This window comes from Cimex lectularius, unplaced genomic scaffold (genome assembly GCF_000648675.2).
Source record: "Cimex lectularius strain Harlan isolate CLEC.00 unplaced genomic scaffold, Clec_2.1 scaffold399, whole genome shotgun sequence".
Classification (NCBI taxonomy): domain Eukaryota; kingdom Metazoa; phylum Arthropoda; class Insecta; order Hemiptera; family Cimicidae; genus Cimex; species Cimex lectularius.
The window spans coordinates 142,236-162,284 of NW_019394174.1; the positions used below are offsets into that span (position 1 = coordinate 142,236).

At 33.8% G+C, this 20,049-nt stretch overlaps 1 long non-coding RNA gene across 1 annotated transcript; it reads right to left on the minus strand.

Moving 5' to 3' along the window:
* Window positions 1-295: 295 nt before the first annotated feature.
* On the minus strand, window positions 296-12,020 carry LOC106673434. Its single transcript, XR_001341388.2, has 3 exons — window positions 11,596-12,020; window positions 3,493-3,695; window positions 296-433 (listed from the first exon to the last, which is right to left on the minus strand). It is a non-coding gene; the product is annotated as an uncharacterized LOC106673434 (long non-coding RNA).
* Window positions 12,021-20,049: the final 8,029 nt, after the last annotated feature.

Here is a 20,049-nt window from a genome sequence, read left to right on the forward strand (position 1 = left end):
GGGCAGAAATAGCAAAAGACGCGTCGAAATAAAACTACTGCCATTAAAAATGAACGTAGATTGTAATTTTGTGATTCACTGTTATCATTAAACTACCTCTTTTTTGCTCTTAAATCGTTATGTACAGAATTAAAAAATTTAACCTTGATTCTGTTTTAAACGAAACATAAGTAATATTTCTAGTATGAATTTTTTTTAAAGTTTTTTTTTTAATTCTAACATAATTTTTTTAACGAAGTGCTACGTTTTATTTTCTTATTTGGTGAATTAGTTAGTAAATACTAGATCAATAAGTTCCACTTCTTCTAAAGCAAATGGTGCAGAAAAAGAGAGTTATAACAACTTTGTTGGGACCTGTTGACGCAAGCATTTCATTCCTTCTCTCAATCTCTCCATCTCGTCAATCTTCCTGACACTCAAATGATTGGCAGCCCTGGAGAAAGAGTAATGAAAGTTACACAAGAAGGAAAGCAAAAAGCATTCGTGAGTTGCAGTAGAAATTCTTTCGTGAATTTAGTGTATAAATAATATTACATCAGATTAACAGTGACGTGACATATTTGCTTGAAAAGAAAGATGAAGTTGTTGTTAGTGATAAATCAAAGGCGTTTTAGTTTTTTTTTAATACTTTAAGTAAATTCCAAGTAAAAATCGATTTTATCAAAACAACGCTTAAATCGTTTATTTCTAATTATTGTTTTGCTTTATATACTTAAAGAAATATAATTTAAAAACCAAACTACCGTCTATGTGTTTTTATTGTAATTTTATTTATTTGACTTTTATGGCAACCAGTACCACTTTGAACAATATAAATTAAGATCATAATAATTCCGTTACGTTAAAGTATTTGGGGGATGCAGGCAGAGAGGTGTGAAAGATTTGTAAGCCGGCGGTTTTTAATAAATCACTAAAGAAATTGGAAGATGGAGGACTTTTTTACGTTATCAAGTTTACCCCGTAAATTTGCATTTTTATAATTTTTCGTCCTTAGTGGGGTAGAAAGAATGGAAGTAATACAGGTTAAATTAGAACATAAAAAATTGTTTAACCCTGAGAAAATTCCCTAATTCACCTATTACACTTCTTCTTAATAAACATTTCGTTATGAGGCCACTGGAAAAATTTAAGACGGTTTTTTGTTATAATTTCAGTTGATAATAAATATTATTTCGTTTACAAAATTTTAATTTCATGATTAAGAAATAGTCTTAAAAGTTTCATGGTTTAAAAGAATTTTCTATGACGATAAAAATTCTTTATTGAATCTGGCGGCATAAATTAAATTTGGTTCAGTTTAGCAAGTTCTTTTAGACTTTTTCGTTTAACTGCATATTTAAATATTTGTTAAACGATTTTAAATTAAATGCTTGATAGTACAGTTAAATTGTAGACTAAATTATTTTTTTTGCAGTTTATCTAAATTTTTATATTTAAGTGTCCGTTCGTATCACGTTGTTAAATTAACATTATGTCTAGTTTAACACAAATTAGATAATAAAACCGAAATAATAAACAAGAAATGTGAAGTTGTCAGTAATTTAACATGAAATTGAATGCGTCCAAAATGTTTGAGCATCTTTTAAATATTTAGTGTATTGTTCTTTATACTTTGAAAAATTGAAATTTTTCATCATAGTTTATGCTATATTATCATAGAGCTTAATTATCTAGGGAAATAATGCTGCTTTTCATATTAAAACAATACTAAACAAAAAATATTAAAATCATATGCTAAAATCATTCTGATCGGAAAAATATTTTTTGGTAACAAATATTTAAGGAAAGAAATAAATATGAAATTTGGAGTGAGGATCCTACTGAAAATTACCAAATATTAATAACAAACTTAAGTCAGTGAATGTAAATTTAATTTCAATGGCAAAAGGCTCTTGCATAAAAACAACTGTTCGGCCCAAAATCTATGAACTCCCGAAAGTCCATAAATCGGATGTACTATTTCGCCCTATTGTTTCATGTGTTCAATCTCCTGCCTACAATTTATCAAAATGGGTACAAGAAGTTTTGGTAGTCCTAAAGCGGCCCATAGACGATCAATATTATTGCTCAATATTTTGGGTTGTGCAATTTAATTGATCGTGTGTAGACGAAATTGAAAGCATGATTGACGAAAAGTTGAAAATATATTGTACAACCTGGAAAATATTGCACCGTCTGTTGGCATTATTGCGCAATATCAGTCAGTTTGTGAAGTATCAACAAATGGAAAATATTGCACAAACTTCAATATCAAACTATTCAAGTTCATTGCACAAACAAAATTTTGTACAATATTATTGAACGTTAAGGGGCAACTGTCACATTATTGTGCAAACTATGTTGTACAATAATATTGACCGTCTATGGGCCGCTTAACATTAAATAATAAGTTTGTGAAAAATCCACTTGAGCTAAATTTGAAACTCGAAAATTTAACCTTAACCGAAAATGATGTTGTTTCCTTTGACGTAGAATCATTATTTACTTCAGTGCCATTGAGTCTTATCACGTATATGGTACATTAGAAATGGGGTGAGTTGGAAAAGTGCTTTCCAAGTTTACCTTTTGAGATATGTTCCAACACATCCATGACTGGCTATTTTAAATTCGTAGATGATGTTTATAAGCAGAAAAATGGTGTCGCCATGGGAGGGGTATTATCCCCAATTCTGGATTTGGTGATGACCGATTTGTTAGAATGGTTGGTATTCCAACTCCCTTACACCATAGGAGTTTTAACTAAGTACGTGGACGACCTTTAGCTATTGTACCAAAGGAACATTTCAAAAAAAAATTTGGAACGTTTTAACTCATATCATGCATTATATTTACATTCGAAATAGAGAAAAAATACTAATGACCTGTACGAAGATTGGAACCTTACATAAACCAATATTTTATATAAACTAAGGTTTTATTCATGTTTTCATGTAGACACAAATGTTTCCCTTATTAAAAAACTGGTAAATTCACTCAAATAAATCGAGTTCTGTTAATATAATTTTAGTTTAGTAACTGTTTATAATACTGTTTTCTTTTCATTGTTGTTGACTCTTGATGTTCAATTTTACTCTTACTGTTTTAATATATCATAAAAAACCGATACATAAATAAAATATTTTCATCACGTATAGGTTTCATTAAAACCTTATGGTTTTTTCCATTTAAAACAGTGTTTTTTTTCTATCTATCTATCCATCAATCTATCTTTCGTTTTCTCTCTCTCGCTCGCTCGTTCCATCTTTCTTACGTCCTCTTTCGCTGCCATTCCCGCGAATCTCGCGTGTACATTTTAGGTTGAAAAATATTTCGGATAACCGTAACATTCTGTTTTCCGCACAGTCGTATCGCCTAATCTGTCAACGAACACACTTAGTCATTGGACCGTTTAAAACATGGTACAGAATTCCCAGAGGATAATCCTTTTTATCAATCACGCGTCGTTCTCATAGCAAATAGGAAGTAATTAAACCCGTCTTATTTGATACTCACCTGATGTTGAATCGTCACTTAGTTGATTCGAGCGGTTATTGGTTTCCAGATGCCATTAAGGCCCAGAAGGAAGGAAAAAGCAGAGGAGCCGCAACCTTCCAACATAATTCCCTTCTGGGACTCCATTAGGACAAAAGCTTTCTTTCCTGGCTGATTTGAAAATACTCACTGCTTCTCGCACCACATCGAGAATCGAATGATCACTGAAAGCATTCAGCGATTAAAAATAATGAAAAATTCTTAACAAAACCTGTATTTATGCCTTATTGAAATTAATTTTTTTTTAAATTATCTAACATCCAATGCTTGTAATGATTCTAATTATGAAAGGGACATTATTTTGATTATGTTCTACTTAGAATTTACCTACCTGACAACCAAGTGAAAATATCCTCATAGAGTATATCTTTAAAAATATCCGCTAGGCAGGATCAAATCGTTCCTATGGGACTAAGACAATTACTATGTTTCAATTAAAAATAACTTACTTTGTCCCAATCACTGTTATTTTAAAATTTGTTAATTATTAAAAACATACAAAAATCATAAATAAATAATTAATCACTATAAATCATGATAAACATCATTGCCATTTTACAAATATTTAAATGCAAAGATAAATTAGGATGTAATATTATGTATATATAAAAACACACATTAAAAGAATATATATATTGTTAATATATATTGTAAATATATATTGTAAATATATATTGTCGTTTGTTGAATATATATTCTACTGTTTTGCCGAATTCAGTTTTCCATATTTGTCTCAGAGGAAAGTAAAGGCAGAATAGTAGTTTTAAAAAAATTTGTTAGTTAGTAAATCATGATAAACATCATTGCGATTTTACAAAGGTTTAAATGCAAAGATAAATTAGGATGTAACATTATGTATATATAAAAACACACGTTAAATATATGTATTGTCGAATATATATTGTGAATATAAATTTTTTGTTTATTGAATATATATTGTACTGTTTTGCCGAATTCAGTTTTCCATATTGTCCTCAGAAGAAAATAGGGGCAGAATAGTTGTTTTAAAATTTGTTAGTTATTAAAACCATAAAAAAATCATAAGTAAATAATTAATCACATTAAATCATGATAGACATTTTACAAATGTTTAAATGAAGAGACAAATGTAATATTATGTATATATAAAAACCAACTTTAATTTAATAATATTTTGTTGTACTGATTTGCCGAATTCAGTTTTCCATAATTGCCTCAGAGCAAAATAGGGGCAGAATAGCGTAGATAACTCGAGCCCAAATTTGCAATTCACTTAACATATTTACCCATATAAGCGTTAATGGTAATTAATTGTTAGCCTTCAAAATAACACATCTGTATTTGCCAGTTGTTAATATCGACCAAAATTGTGTCGAATGTTGTTTTATCATTATTCCCATATGATGAATATTAATCAGGTTTGTGAGGAAATTCATTTTTGTTTATAATTTTCATGTTTTCTTAATCAACATGCACGTTTTGACGGGATTTTTCAGAAAATGTTACATCTTTCTCAATTTGTGCAGTAGTTACAATTTAAAAACAAAAAATTGAGTTTTTGCTGTATTGTTCAATTATCATTATATAATTTGACAGAAAATGTTGAGTCTGTCGGATTGAAAAGTAATAAGTTTATGAAGGTTGTTACATAATGGGTGAATTTAGTTTTTCCTCTTCTATTAAAAATTGGAAACGGTTGGGGGGGCTGATATTTTAGAAAGGGGTAGGGTAGTGTGCACAAGTGTGATATATAATTAATGGGCCAAAGGGAGAGCAAACGCAGGTCTGTGTGCTCCTTGTAATTGATGTTGTTAGTTTCGAGCCGTCGAAAAGCGGCAGTGTGCCGTGGTAGTCGTGTTAACATTTTTTCCTAACTTTCTTACTTATTTGCGACTTTTTCCTTTATCGTGTTTCCTTGTTGGTTTACAATTGCTTTAAAATATTTAGAGGCTTAGAATTTACTAGTCGGTAAAGATAGAATTTTTTTTTCTTTATCTCAGTTCCAAAAAATCCACTCGAATGTTTAATAAACTGTTTATTAGTACAATTCTTGCCAACTTATTTAGACAGAATTAATATTTTCAGGACGAGAAAGAGTTGCCGTTTATCGGCATTTTTTTAATAACTGTGTCACTGATATATCATTGGCTCAATGTCGTCACCCATAATTTATTTACAGGCTTAGGGACGTAATCGCGATTTACCGCCTTGAGCACGGCGTGATACCATACGGCAACACCGCTATGTATTGCGTGTAAAACAGCCTTTGAGGTGGTAAAGGCTTTTTTCAAAGACTTACAATTTATCAACATAAGTTATAAATTTGCATTTTTAATCATAAGCAATACACTTATTTTACAAAATTATAGTTGGTAAATTATAAAATAATAAAGAATACAACAATTTTAAGGAAAAATTGATTTTTATTGAAAACGCTTCGGGCATAAAAAATGATTTCAGTTTTATTTCATTAGTTACATTAATTGTAACGTGCAACATGTTGACTAAAATATACAAAGAGATCAAATGGACAAGTACTAATTAAAAATATAAAACTTCCGATGTACTATTTCAAGAGTATTATTTAATTTCTTTTCAATTAATTAATCTTTAAGTAAGGTATTGGTTGAGATAAAAAAGTCAGAGTCGAAAGTTGAAAAATGGCAAAAAGAAGGGAAAATTAAAAAAGGTGGGGTTGAGATGGGAAGTTGGTGTCCGAGTGGATCGAAGTCACGATAGGTCAAGCGATAGAGCAGCGGCGTATTTAGCCTAAGGACGTGGGTTCGAATCCCACTCGTGACGCTGACTTTTTATCTCATCCAATACCTTACATAAAGATTAATTATTTGAAAGATATTATTTGGTCAATCGGACTACGCAACCTAATAGCTTTAATACACAAAATGAACTGTACTTTACTAAAGCTATCCGTGGCCATTTCATTTGTCGCCAGGAATCATATAGATTACACGACGTATGAAAAATTGCAAAAAAAAAGGAAAATTCAAAAGGTGGGGTTGAGATGGTAAGTTGGTGTCCGAGTGGATCGAAGTCACGATAGGTCAAGCGGTAGAGCAGCGGCGTATTTAACCTAAGGTCGTGGGTTCGAATCCCGCTCGTGGCATTGACTTTTTATCTCATCCAATACCTTACTTAAAGATTAATTATTTGAAAGATGTTATTTGGTCAATCGGACTACGCAACCTAATCGTTTTAATACACAAAATGAACTATAATTCACTAAAGCTATCCGTGGTCATTTCATTTGTCCCCGAGAATCAAATAGATTTCTCGATCTTGAAAAATGGCAAAATAGAGGGAAAATTCAAAAGGTGGGGTTGAGATGGGAAGTTGCTGTCCGAGTGGATCGAAGTCACGATAGCTCAAGTGGTTAGAACAGCGGCGTATTTAGCCTAAGGTTGTGGGTTTTTTTTATCTCAATCAATACCTTACTTAAAAATTAGTTAATTGAAAAGAATGAAAAGAAGAACCCACGAAACCGAATCGATTTTTATTTAATTTGGTTTTCTTTCTTTGGGAGGATCAGGTGAAATATTTTCTTATCAAATGAAATATCGGGGTTTAGTACATTTTAACAAAATTTATTATTTAAATTTATATTATGTATAATTTGTTTAGTATTTTGATTATAACTCGGTTTACGTATACAGTAAGGAAAGAGAAAGGAAACAAAATCATTGATTAAAATATGTTGACGCCTTATTATGTATACATAAACGACGGTGAGTTAGCCACAATTAAATAATCCGACTAATGGCCTATAGCCGCTAAACTGTTTCGCACAATTAAGTTTGTGAAGTTTGAAGTTGCCATTAAGAAAGCCTGCTGTGGAACAGGTCTTTGTACGCGGAAACACTAGATTGAGCAATCTCACGCTCTTTTAATGGGCCGAGCTTTGTACCTGTATTGTTTGATCTCGGGCTTTGAACAATAGGAAAGTGTTTTGCGACTCGCTCCCTGGAATATAGGGCACCAGGTCTCTATGCTTGGAATAACTTGCTCGCCCTCCCCTCGGTTCGAGTGCTTTACTTTCATATGGCTCACCTGTTGAAGCGCTATTTTATTTCCCCATTAACCGCCGCGAACTTTTGATAACGATTTGTATAGAACGAAATAATTCATTTTCCTAAAATGGATCCTTCCTTTGGGAAATGTAATTATAATATACAAAGTCTACAATGCGAACAAGGCTTTAATCACTCGTTAAAGCATAATTAAGTATAAACAATTTCGGTAACTTTTTAACTAATAAAGATATGAAAAATTAGTGTTTAAATAATTCTTGTAAACATAAAGTTGAAATATATTTAATATGGATACTGCTGTAAAGTACCAGGTGCAGAAATATTAAAATCGACACTGATTCTCAAAATTGGCCATTAATTAGGCAGTAAAGATGACTAAATGAAAATATTCTACCAAACAAAATAACAAGCAATGGGTTATGAACGTAATTTCGGCGTAAATTAGGCGGAACGTAGCTCTTTAGCGATGTAATTACGATCCCACCTAGTTTGGCATGATGTTCATCGGAAACCTCGCCATTTAAACCTTATTATAAAACATAATTTTGTTAATAAACAGGTATCTTCCCTAATTAAATTAACAAGATTGCGTAATATGGTTTAGCACATGAAGGTTATAAAGCACGTTATCTTGAATTCATTGTTAAAGAATACAATAAAAAGAGTGAGGCCACGATAGCTCAAGTGGTAGAGCAGCGGCGTATCTAGCCGAAGATTGTGAGTTCTAATCCAGCTCGTGCCATTAACTTTTTGTCATCTTAACTAAAAACCTTAATTAATTGTAATGTATGAATTGGTCAAGCGGACCACGAAATTAGTGAATTTAATAAAAAGAGTATTGTAAGATTTAATTGTTATGGATCATTTGCAAAAGTGATGGTTACAGTTTATTTTGTCCAGTTAAAAAAATATTATTATATCTAAAACACAAGCATTTTTGTATCTCAACTGTTTAACCTGACGTGTGAAAACTAGTAACCTTTTATGCTTACTCATGCAGTGCTAAAAACCAAATATTCATTGACGGGCAAAAAAGTAACCACTCTAGTTTTAGTCCTATTTCTTTTCTTTTTATATGTAGTGATGTATTCGCCATCTTGGATAAGTTCTTTATTCACTACCCTAAGTATTCCGGGCATATAGGTCCTTCAGATCCTCATCTGGCCAGTTTATCTGATTTTTCGTTTCCCAGATATACTTTCTGTCTTGGCATACTGTATATTGTCACGTTGTTCTGTTCTCTCAGGTTTTGGAGATTTTATGTACATTCACAGTCTAATTGAGACATGATATTTTTACGTGATTGAACTATTACGTCTGCTTGACCTTCTGATGTCATAAGGAGTTTGTGTCAGTTTAACTTCATTTAAGAATTTCTATGGCACAAACATTGTGATAATTGTGTATTCTAACTCGAAAGATCGGGAAATACATCCCTTTTTTATTTACACAGACGTACACTGACATTATCTAGATTCTGAATGTTCGAGTCGGGAGTTTTGATATTCAATTTCTTCGAGGCTCTTTAGACCTAAGTCTCAGCAGTCGAAGCTGACGTAAGCTAGAAGAAAACAGGCGACCGTTAAGCTTTTTATGCATATAATCCAATGGGAAATTGAGTTTGCTAGGTGAGATTGGTTTGAAACGGCCCAATGAACGAATTTAACGGATACGCTTCCGACTTAAAGGCGATTTAGTATTGATTCCGTCCCTCTTTAATCTTGACGGTTGTCAGGGTTACGTTATAATCATAGAGTTTGCATGCGTCCCAGACGGCCTTTTATGTAACCCTACTCATTAGTATTAATGATTAAAAAAAACTTATTTTTCGAACAGAAACGTTTTATAATCAATTTTGTCAGAAAGTGTAAGAAAAATGATGCGCAGTAGTATAATAAAGTAAAGTTAAACTGAAAATATTGAATCTCTCTGTTGATCTTTTGTGAATGGTGTTTACTTCGGAAACGTTTTCTATAAAATTCAATGATCGGAAAAAAATCTGACAGCATCAATAGACATATTTTATACATTTTGACAATATCGTTTACCAATTTCCATAGTCACGTAGCCCCTCTCTGACACGTTTTCCGAACTTGTAGTTCGTCCCAGACAAGCAAGACAAGGTGTAACAAACTTTGGGCCACTTTGGTCCTGGCCCTCATTGCAATTTCATCTTTTGGAATAATTTGAAGAAACAATTACAATATGTGATGTTATGTAATGTACAATATGTACAAATAATTAAGGTTTTTTAGCTGAGATAAAAAAGTCAATGGGATTAATTTTTTCTCAGCTAAAAAAACCTTAATTAATTGTAATATATTAATTGGTCGGACCACGAAATTAGTGAATTTAATGGCCATTTCATTTATCGTCGAGAATCCAACGCGATTACACGACATTTGAAAAATGGCAAAAAGGAGGGAAAATTCAAAAGGTGCGGTTGAGATGGGAAGTTGGTGTCCGAGTGGATCGAGGTCACGATAGCTCAAATGGTAGAGCAACGGCCTATCAAGCCGAAGATCGTGGGTTCGAATCCCGCTCGTGCCATTGACTTTTTTATCTCAGCTAAAAAACCTTAATTATTTGTAATATATTAATTGGTCAAGCGGACCACGGAATTAGTGAATATGTACAAATCTTATCTTAATCTACTATTCATGCAACAACTGTGTTCCAGCTTCCCAAAAGGTTCTAATTAACAAAACCATCAGTAGAATGCAAGTATTGAATTTAACATGTCTAAAGTAAATCGTTTGTAAAGTCAGAAACAAAGGAAAATTTTGAAATCTGGAAAATTTGAAATAGTTTTTGTTCCAGTTTTTTTATTTATAATTTCTATCATTTTAGAAAAGTTGGTTTGAAACCTGTTTTACTATGGGAAAATTGTGACACAAAATTCTCACGGTGGGTATCTATTTATTTTTGAGTATTAGAGAGTAGTAAACTGAGTATTTTTCTACTTATCAAGGCTATAATCGTGTTGTAGGCTGCATGTCGGAGGCCTGCTTTCGCCGTCCGCTAGTTTCAAAAACAACTCAAAACTACTAACTTCCTCGAGACTTCGAATTTTACGAAAGTCCGGGAGGAATAGACGGCAATAGTGAAAATGGTTGTCAATCCTATCATGGCTCCCATTAAAATGGAATCGGCCTAATAGAAAGTTCTCGTCCGCATAAGCAGATTAAGGACGCCGTGGATGGTAAAAGGGAAAGTGTCCTTGTGCCAGTCCTTACTTTCATTCACCATGCGGAAATGCATTTAACATCCTCCACTTCCTGTTATTAAGCTATCTCGCTACAATCTAATTTAAAGACGGATGATCAACCTCGACTACCCGACCGATTTGAAAATAGATGAGATGAGTGCCGAAATTTTGCGACGAAAAGATACACCAAGGTATAAAAAATTTAAACTGAAAAACTGAATACTAGAACGTAAATGTTGTAATGTGTCAAATGAGATATATATGGTCAAAATATAGCCTTATAGATTTTATAAAATATATTAGAATAATTAACTTTTGTTGGATGAACAATGTGTTTAGTTTGTTTGGCTCATAAATGAAGTAAGAAATTGTGTTCAATTAATTTTTGTATTTTATATTGAATATATATTGAAATGCAGTAATGTTTAGTCAAATAAGTTGAATCGAGGTTCGAGGTAGCACATTACGTCTAAGTGGCTCACAAGCGACCAATAAAGATAGACCTGCTGAGAGCTTTCATTTATTCACACTAATCGTTTATTCAAAAATATAGTATGGATCCATCTGGGAACGGAGAGAGCAGATGTAATAGTGATTGCTGCTTATGGCCATTTCCTTTCAGGCCTCTTAGTCCACAAAAATCCGTCTTACCTGGATATGAAAAACTATAGGAAATTTTAAAACGCTAGGATTCTCCACCTGTTTATACTGATAAAAACTTAACCCATATGTGGAAAATTGCGTTACTTAACTTAGATATTAAGAATATTGCCTTATAACAACAACATTATTTTTTTAAATTACAAAATATGATATCTCAAACAAACTTACATATATGCAGTGATGAGAGCAGTATTTAGGATTCTTGCCACAGGCAGTGTTATAAATCTGATAGTTAAATTACGACTCCGTACTCGTGCCCGAAGGGGGAAAATGAAGAGACATGAACACGAGAAGTTAATGTTAAGGTCACGTAAGCCGATCTAAAATCCCCTCGAAACCATTTCGGTCTCATTTTGTTTATACACAGAACACTACATTTTCTCCTTTCTTGCTACTTCAGAAAGGCTGTTATCTCAAACCCGAACATAGAGAACATACACGAGAAAAAAACCAATTTTAAACATGTTCATTTTCCGAGTTAAGATATTCTTTTGTATTTTTAAAGATTATAGAAGAGAAAAATTAAACGTGACCGATTTTAAAATTGAAGGATAAACAACGTGACTTTTTCAATTTCGCGTTACATACGTTTCCTTTCAAATTTTTGTGTGAAAATCGGTTTATCTAATTATCTAACTTTTGAACTAACGTTTATTTTCGTTTTTTTCTGTTATATTACTCTTTGTTATTGTCTCGTCCTTGTACTTTGTCTTTCTCTACACAACACTTTCACGCCGGATCTCTCTCTCTCTCTCTCTCTCTCTCTCTCTCTCTCTCTCTCTCTCTCTCTCTCGCTCTCGCTCTTTCCCTCTCCCCCTCTCCCTCAACCTCACTGTCTTTCTTTCTAGTTCTCATTCACTCACGTTTTATGTAATATCGTGTACAGTTACTTCCTTATCACCCTCTCTTTTTCTCTGGATCTTACTCTAACCACTTTATGACTTTCCATCTTTCCCTGTCTATTTTATGAATTTACATCTTTCCCTGTCTATTACTGTGTGAAATTGTTCTATTTTGACACACCCACATACCTTCTCTTTCTCACTAACTCTTTCTCTCTCTCTCTTTCTCTCTCTCTCTCTTTCTCTCTCTCTCCCTCCCTCTCTCTCTCTCTGTCTCTCTCTCACTCTCCTTCTTCTCTCTTCTGCATTTATCATGCTATTCTTTGTATATACCTAATCTATCTATTTATCCATATCTCACACTTTTTGTAAATCTGATCACCATTTGAAATTATCTAATGACATAGTTTATTTTAATCTATTCGTCAAAATGTTTTTGCCAAATAAATATATCGGTTGGTAAAGTTTATAAAATAGGATGTTATAAATGTTATAAAAATGATGAAAAAATATGAGAGATATTTTCATCGAACTTTAATTTGGGACATCTCTATAAAATGATATTTAATTAGAACTCTCAGCAGTGGCTGCCGTTATTGCTTAAACTCAAAGCAATTTCGGCTTTTACGTGGAAAGTTAATGTTAATAGGGAATGTTGTTATTGCCATTATTACATAAATAAATTATGTCAAGCCTTGTATGAAGAAGCTACCTATATCAACTTTCTTTCTTATTTCGGGTAGATTTAAAAGTGGGGCCTATTTTCTGACATACGTTATTTTTTAATTTGAAATTTAATCTAGTACATTCGACTATTAAAATAGGTTTAATTCGTGTTGAACCTACACATGTTCACTTCTAAATGTCCCCAACTTGCGTGTGTTTGAGTTATTCAATCGCATTTCGGCATTGCGACATCTTCAGTGAGGAAATGTCAAATCTTGTTTCTTATTATATTTGTCCGGTTCTAATGGATTTCAGGTATAAATAAGATAAAATGTCCCACTTATGTTTACAGTTGGATTTTGTGAATTAATCTTTGAACGCTCAATCGCTTCATTTTTTTTTTTTCTGTACAGCTTCTTTCTGACGTTCTTGTGGTTTGATTATTTTAAGTTCTACCATTTTTAAGTTTCAATTTTCTTTGATTGATGGTTTTAAGTAATACAGATTCGGCTAGAATCATATCATTGTTGGATTATGGAAGAAGTCATGTTTATGTGGCTAGGGTGTTCAACATTCACAGAACATCTGTCGGAAGGGTCTTCCATCGCTACCAAGATACTAGGCGTTATTAAAGAATTCATGGGCCAGGACGCTATCCCGTCACATCTCCGAGAGATGACCGTGTTGTTGTTTAGAATATATTCCGTAATCGACTTTGGTGTTGAGATCAAGCAGAGACTTATACAAGTTAGAAATTTTAACTTCAGTTTAAGCACTGAAACGCGAAGAATTTCAGAAGCGGGATTATGTGCGAGAAGACACATAATACACTGGTCCAGAACTTCTGACAAAGCACAGTACAGCTTTCGAAAGAAATAACATCAATTCGATAAGCAAGATTGGAATAAAATCTTGTTTTGGGATGAGTCAAGGTTTCAGCTGTTTTCTGAGGGTTGAGTGAGGGTTTATAAGAGAATAGGAGAACGATATTTCTCCGAAACATTTTCACTCCAGAAGGTATGGGGTTGTGCAATGGTTTGGCAGGCATCCTGGAAGATAGCAAAAACTTGATCTTCATCGAGGGTTCCCTAACAGCTGCGCGATACATTGAAGATGTATTATAAAGTGTCCAAAGTAGTTGTTACTCATATGTCACTATATCACGACGGTTTTATTTTTACGCATGAAAATGCAAGATCCTAAACAGCTAGGATCTTTGGTGACTACTTGGAACGGGCTTCGATTCAATGTTTGGAGAGCATTTCCCGATTTTAACCCAGTCGAACTCTTTTGGGACGAATTGTCAAATGGGGTAAATAGTCGTCCAATGATGCCAGAGAATTTGCAGGAATCAAGAGATAAATCAAATAAACCTCATAAAATTGACGCCACATCGAATGCAACTGGTGATCCACCAAAGAGCAGAAAATAATCTGTACTGAATTGAAAATTTTCTTCATTTTTTCCGAAGAAACACTTCTGGTAAAACAGCTTAACTTAATTTAATTTTTTATTTAATTTTTTTAATTAACTATAGAATTTTTTTTAAAAATATCCAATAAAAACAAAAATAAAAATTATAACTTTTGCAATTATTTACTTAAAAAATTTAAACATTTTTGGCATTTTCTTGCCCTCAGTACGATTGTATGCTTCAATAAAAGTTGTGTAATAAGTTTTCTTTTTTTACGCCGTTTTTGTTTTTCACTATTATACTGTTGACCTTAACGGAGGAGTACAAACCCCGCTTTCTAGTATCCTTTTCTACCATACCATACCAACGGTTGAACATACATTGTTTTAAGTTAATTCAATGTACTTATGTTAGTATTAAAATAAGAAGATTAACCATTCCTAACCATTTTACATTGTTACATTTTTAACTATTGAGCTTATATAACAGATTTTTAAGTAAAATGTTTGCATATGTTTTAATTTACAATTATCTTTTTAATCAAATCAGATGATACGTTAAATCTTCTTAAAAGAAAATCCAATCGAATGTCAAAAGGTTGTGGACAAATGACGTTGGTATTGCAGTGTAAAGCAATAAATAGGCAAATATCCATTCTAACGGCATAAAGGAGAATCTTTTTATTACCATCAAGGTGACCAAAAATATGTACGCGGATGAACAGAGAGTCGCAACACAACCAAAGAAGGGTTGGAACACTTCTAATTTCAGGTAAAAAGCATAGACTACAGCTGTGCATAGTATTACCGTGGTCATGACGACGATGAAGAGGCATGTCATGAATCGGCTGCGCATTTCACATCGCGACAAGGCGACCGAGAGTGTAGAAATCAGTATTATCCCAGCGGAGGCGATCAATGAACAGACCACCGGCAACGCGTCGAAGCTCATTGCGATCAGTCCCAGGGTCCAGCAGCTGAAGACTCCGATCAGGAACAGACAGACTAAATTGATCGGGAAGTTTTGCGAGAGCCGGGTGCAGAACATTAGAAGTACGGTGGTGATGGCGAACAGGCTGACCGAAACGAATCCCGACCAGAAGTGTTTCTTCACAAAAGCGTTGACACGTTTGTCCATAAGGGTCAGGAAGCAGAACAGGACGTCGAAGGCGATCTGACAAAAAAGTGTCCCGTAAACTTTAAGGAAAAATTTTATCCTTTCCAATTTATAAAAACGGAGAATAGCGGAAAGGGAATCCGTCGTCACTTCTTCGCTCGGCACTTCGCTCGGCGCCAGCGATTCGTTGGTGTTAGTTTCATTGGTCTCCTGGCTGTTGGACATTAAACTTGACACGAGCTGAAAACATGTTTGGAATAAATCTATATTCTTGTTAAAACATATGTTATATATCATACATTTAAGCTGTTGTAATTCACAAAGCTTGTCTTTATTTATTTAAATATTTTTTACCAACCTGTTGTGATCATTTGTTTGTGTGTTTTTGCTGTTCACGGTATAAACCTCTTACAGCTATTACTTAATTAAATGATTATTAAGATGGTCATTTTACTTGTTTTCTTTAACATTAATTACTTTTCAGTAATCATTTTATATATACTTTTTTTTTTTTTTTTTAATCACAACAGGTCCCTTACACAGATCTTTAGCCGTTATTTTTTACCAACCATTTGTTTACTGAAAAAGCTAAGGAGCACACAGATTTCCACAACAACTACTACCATTCCTTCCAATAGAAAGTCTAGTTTTCATGACTCAAAATATAAAACAGGATTTACAGCATTTCAAATATACATTCAATACTCGTGCCAAATTATTATTAATTATTACACACAGCCTCCTCTTTTTTCCAACATTTTCTCTCTATCCATTCTCTATACTTTTAATGGTTTTCGAAAAAAAAATTCAGCAACCCGTAATTGCATACAGTAATAGATATAACATATCACTATCATAATGAAGAAAAGGACGTTCGCATCATCACTGAACAAATTTTTGATAAGTTTTTTTATACCAGACTACTATGCAAAGTAAAAAATCTTTTCCAGACATCTACATCGTTATGTCGTTTTTATCCAATCTAAAGTCAAGCGTCATTATCCAAGTTTTAGGTTAAGATTAAGATTGAAAAGAGCCAACCTCTTTACTTAACTCCTAACTTAGCAACGCGCCCAATATTGGTCTTTTATTATACGGAAATAGATGCGGTCTGGTGTGACGTAGGTTTTAGAAAAACATATTCTTTATCGTGTCAACGTTTTGATCTTTATTGAGATCATCTTCAGGGCTCAAAGTGTTTGTTTTCTGCGTAATTGTGCCATTCTTGTGTGTCGTGTTGACAGTGCCCTTCAGGGGCCTGCAGATGATCTCAATAAAGATCGTAACGTTGACACGATAAAGAAAATGTTTTTCTAAAACCTACGTCACACCAGACCGCATCTCACAATTTCCGAATAATCATCAACTAATGGTCACTAATCACCACACATTGGTCTTTATTGGTTTATTGTAAAATATTTATTTTTATATAGAGTACTTCGTTAAATTTAAGGGCTTTGACCAAATTCTCGTGTGCAGTTTTCTCAAAAGTAGGAATTGCTAACTACACAGGCTTCCACACTAGCAGAGGACACCTTCCGCTTTTTTCTTTTTTTCTTCAATATCCGCACAGGCTCATTTCTGCCGCCACAAATCTATACATATGTTTCCCGATTCCTTTCATCAGTCCTAAAACGTCCTATAATTAGTTATGCGGTTATTTCATTTATGAGCCATTTGATGGACATTTTCGCTAGCGTCTTCTTGAGATACATTACCATTGAACCAAAGACTAATTTTAGTCTATTTTTTCAGCAATAATTTAATACGCCGTAGAATGTGTCAGGGTCGATAGTTGTCCTGACCGAACTTTCCTTGGCCAATGTATAGGATTCCTCATTGCCTCAGGTACTGCCCAGCATTCTTGGCCAATGTATAGGATTCCTCATTGCCTCTGGTACTGCCCAGCATTCTTGGCCAATGCATAGGATTCCTCATTGCCTCTGGTACTGCCCAGCATTCTTGGCCAATGTATAGGATTCCCCATTGCCAGCGGTACTGCCCAGCATTCTTGGCCAATGTATAGGATTCCTGGTACTGCCCAGCATTCTTGGCCAATGCATAGGATTCCTCATTGCCTCTGGTACTGCCCAGCATTCTTGGCCAATGTATAGGATTCCCCATTGCCAGCGGTACTGCCCAGCATTCTTGGCCAATGTATAGGATTCCCCATTGCCAGCGGTACTGCCCAGCATTCTTGGCCAATGTATAGGATTCCTGGTACTGCCCAGCATTCTTGGCCAATGTATAGGATTCCCCATTGCCAGCGGTACTGCCCAGCATTCTTGGCCAATGTATAGGATTCCCCATTGCCAGCGGTACTGCCCAGCATTCTTGGCCAATGTATAGGATTCCTCATCGCCTCTGGTACTGCCCAGCATTCCGTGGTACAAAGACATGGGTAATTTTGTTGTTATCCACAATGCTTGTTAGGGTTTTGATGTGCTCCAAGTCGGCTCTGACCTTTACTATCGATGAGGTTTTGTTTGATGCCATCAAAGCAAATCGTGTTTTTGTTGATTGTACTCAACCTTTTAATCTCCATGACCCAGTTTGAAAGACTGTGACATACTGCCAAAGTCTCATATAAATACTAGACTTTTTTCCATAGATAAGGCTCTTGATCAGTTCTCCTTCTTAAAGCCCTTGTATGCCAAATTAGTTCGTCATTAACTTTAATCCTTAATCAATCCACGATTTTATTTTTTGAAAAATTACTGTGTACATACTTTACTCATTCATTTTAATTTTCCAGTATTATGTCCATTTGTCAGTCCAGATGATCATATTTTGCATTCTTTTTGGCGATTCCTCAATACTGTTGCCAAGGATAGAGGTACAGTATCAGCCGCTTGATGTTAGTTGTAGTTGTTTTCTGTTGGTTGGCAACAAGGCAAGCAGATACAGGATTCTTCCCTGACGATATATACACACTTTTCTTAGCTTGTTAAACGTCAATTTCTCCGCAGTGCTGCGCGTGGCGATTGGTGGAACCAAAAATAAAGCTATATATAAGTCCTTTACGGGTTGTTGCTTGTTTAGATTTTCTTTAGCTTTAAATTGGAAGATGCCAGAAGTTAATAAAGCAAGAAAATTTATCAAATTTTTATTCAAAATGCTTTCTATGCACGCAAAAAGTACTAACAAATGACATGTTTCAATTCGTGGCGACATACGTAACTTATATCCTAACGTCTATCAACCTACAACTTTATAGAATAAGGTATGTATCTATTATGAATGAGAGTGAGAATGAGAATGAGAGAAACAAATATATTCGTCTGATTTAATTAATGCGTATTTAAGACTAAAAATACGTGTAAACAAAAAACAGGTTTTAAATTCTTGGGTGCCATGTTGGTTACCTACGCCCTAACGGATACCAATGTGACTACAGAGACCTAGCATCTAACATTGGCCCTGGTCTGTTAGATCCAACAATGTTAACTAGCCGTTTCTTACAAGTCAAAGTCATCATTTTTTTCGATCTAACAGGACCTAACAGAGTTAACAGGATTAACACAAAGATGGTGAATACCTCTATCGTGCGATGAAGCGACCGGTATCGAAACAAAACTGTTAGATTGAAGTTTCACGAAATATTTGGTTATATTTTGGTCGTTGGTATATGATGTCAGCTGTTTAAACATGATACAATCTGCAGTCCAGCAATCTCTCATAAAAAAGTATGAATTTTAAAGAAACCAACAAAATGTGCCATGATGAAACATTAAAAATTGTTATTTACATGATGACCTCTACTTCGTAAACAAAGTGTGCATATATTGCCTTGATGTAGGCCAGTAGGAAGAAGTAGCCCTCCCTACTAACTACAAATTACAAAATCCAGTATTTAATTGAACCGGTCCCCACCGTCTCGCTTTATAACGGGGCTAAATATAATTTCGTCGACAGGCGAATTCTCTCCCACGGTCCCCGTGACGTCTTTTTATATCTAATCCCAATAGAAACGTAGTAAAAATCATGATCAGACGTTTAATGGCTGTTGAAATTGTACTTCGCCCAGGAAGCAATCTGCCCGAATTGACCTTTTTTAAATTTATCTTTCCTCCAACCCCCTTCGTATCATTAATTTTACCTGATTAACAGCCCAAACTGTTTTCTCCCTCTTAATTTTACCATACTAAACGAAAAACAACATCAGTGGAAACAAATTTAATTAAAGAATAAAACAATTTCATTTGAAAGTTGATTTCTTTTTATCTTCAATTTCTTTTTCCTTCTTTTTTTTTAAATTGTTGTTCGTTTTTTAGTAGGAGCTACATATATATCTCGGTTAATTGACTGATTGGATTACTTGAATGGATGGAAATTGTTTTCCTTTCTATCTTGAATTCATTTTCACTACATGAAATAAATGGAAAATTTGTCCACAATACTTAATATTATTTTTCGCAATAAATAACATTTTATTTGTTACATTGCAAGTAAAATAAACTGAAACATTTACACCTTTGGAATACTACATACTTTTAGTTCAATTATAATTGCTATTTTAATAAATTAATTGTTGTATTCTTCCTATTTAATTAAAAGTTTAACGAAATGTTGTAACCGTGGCAA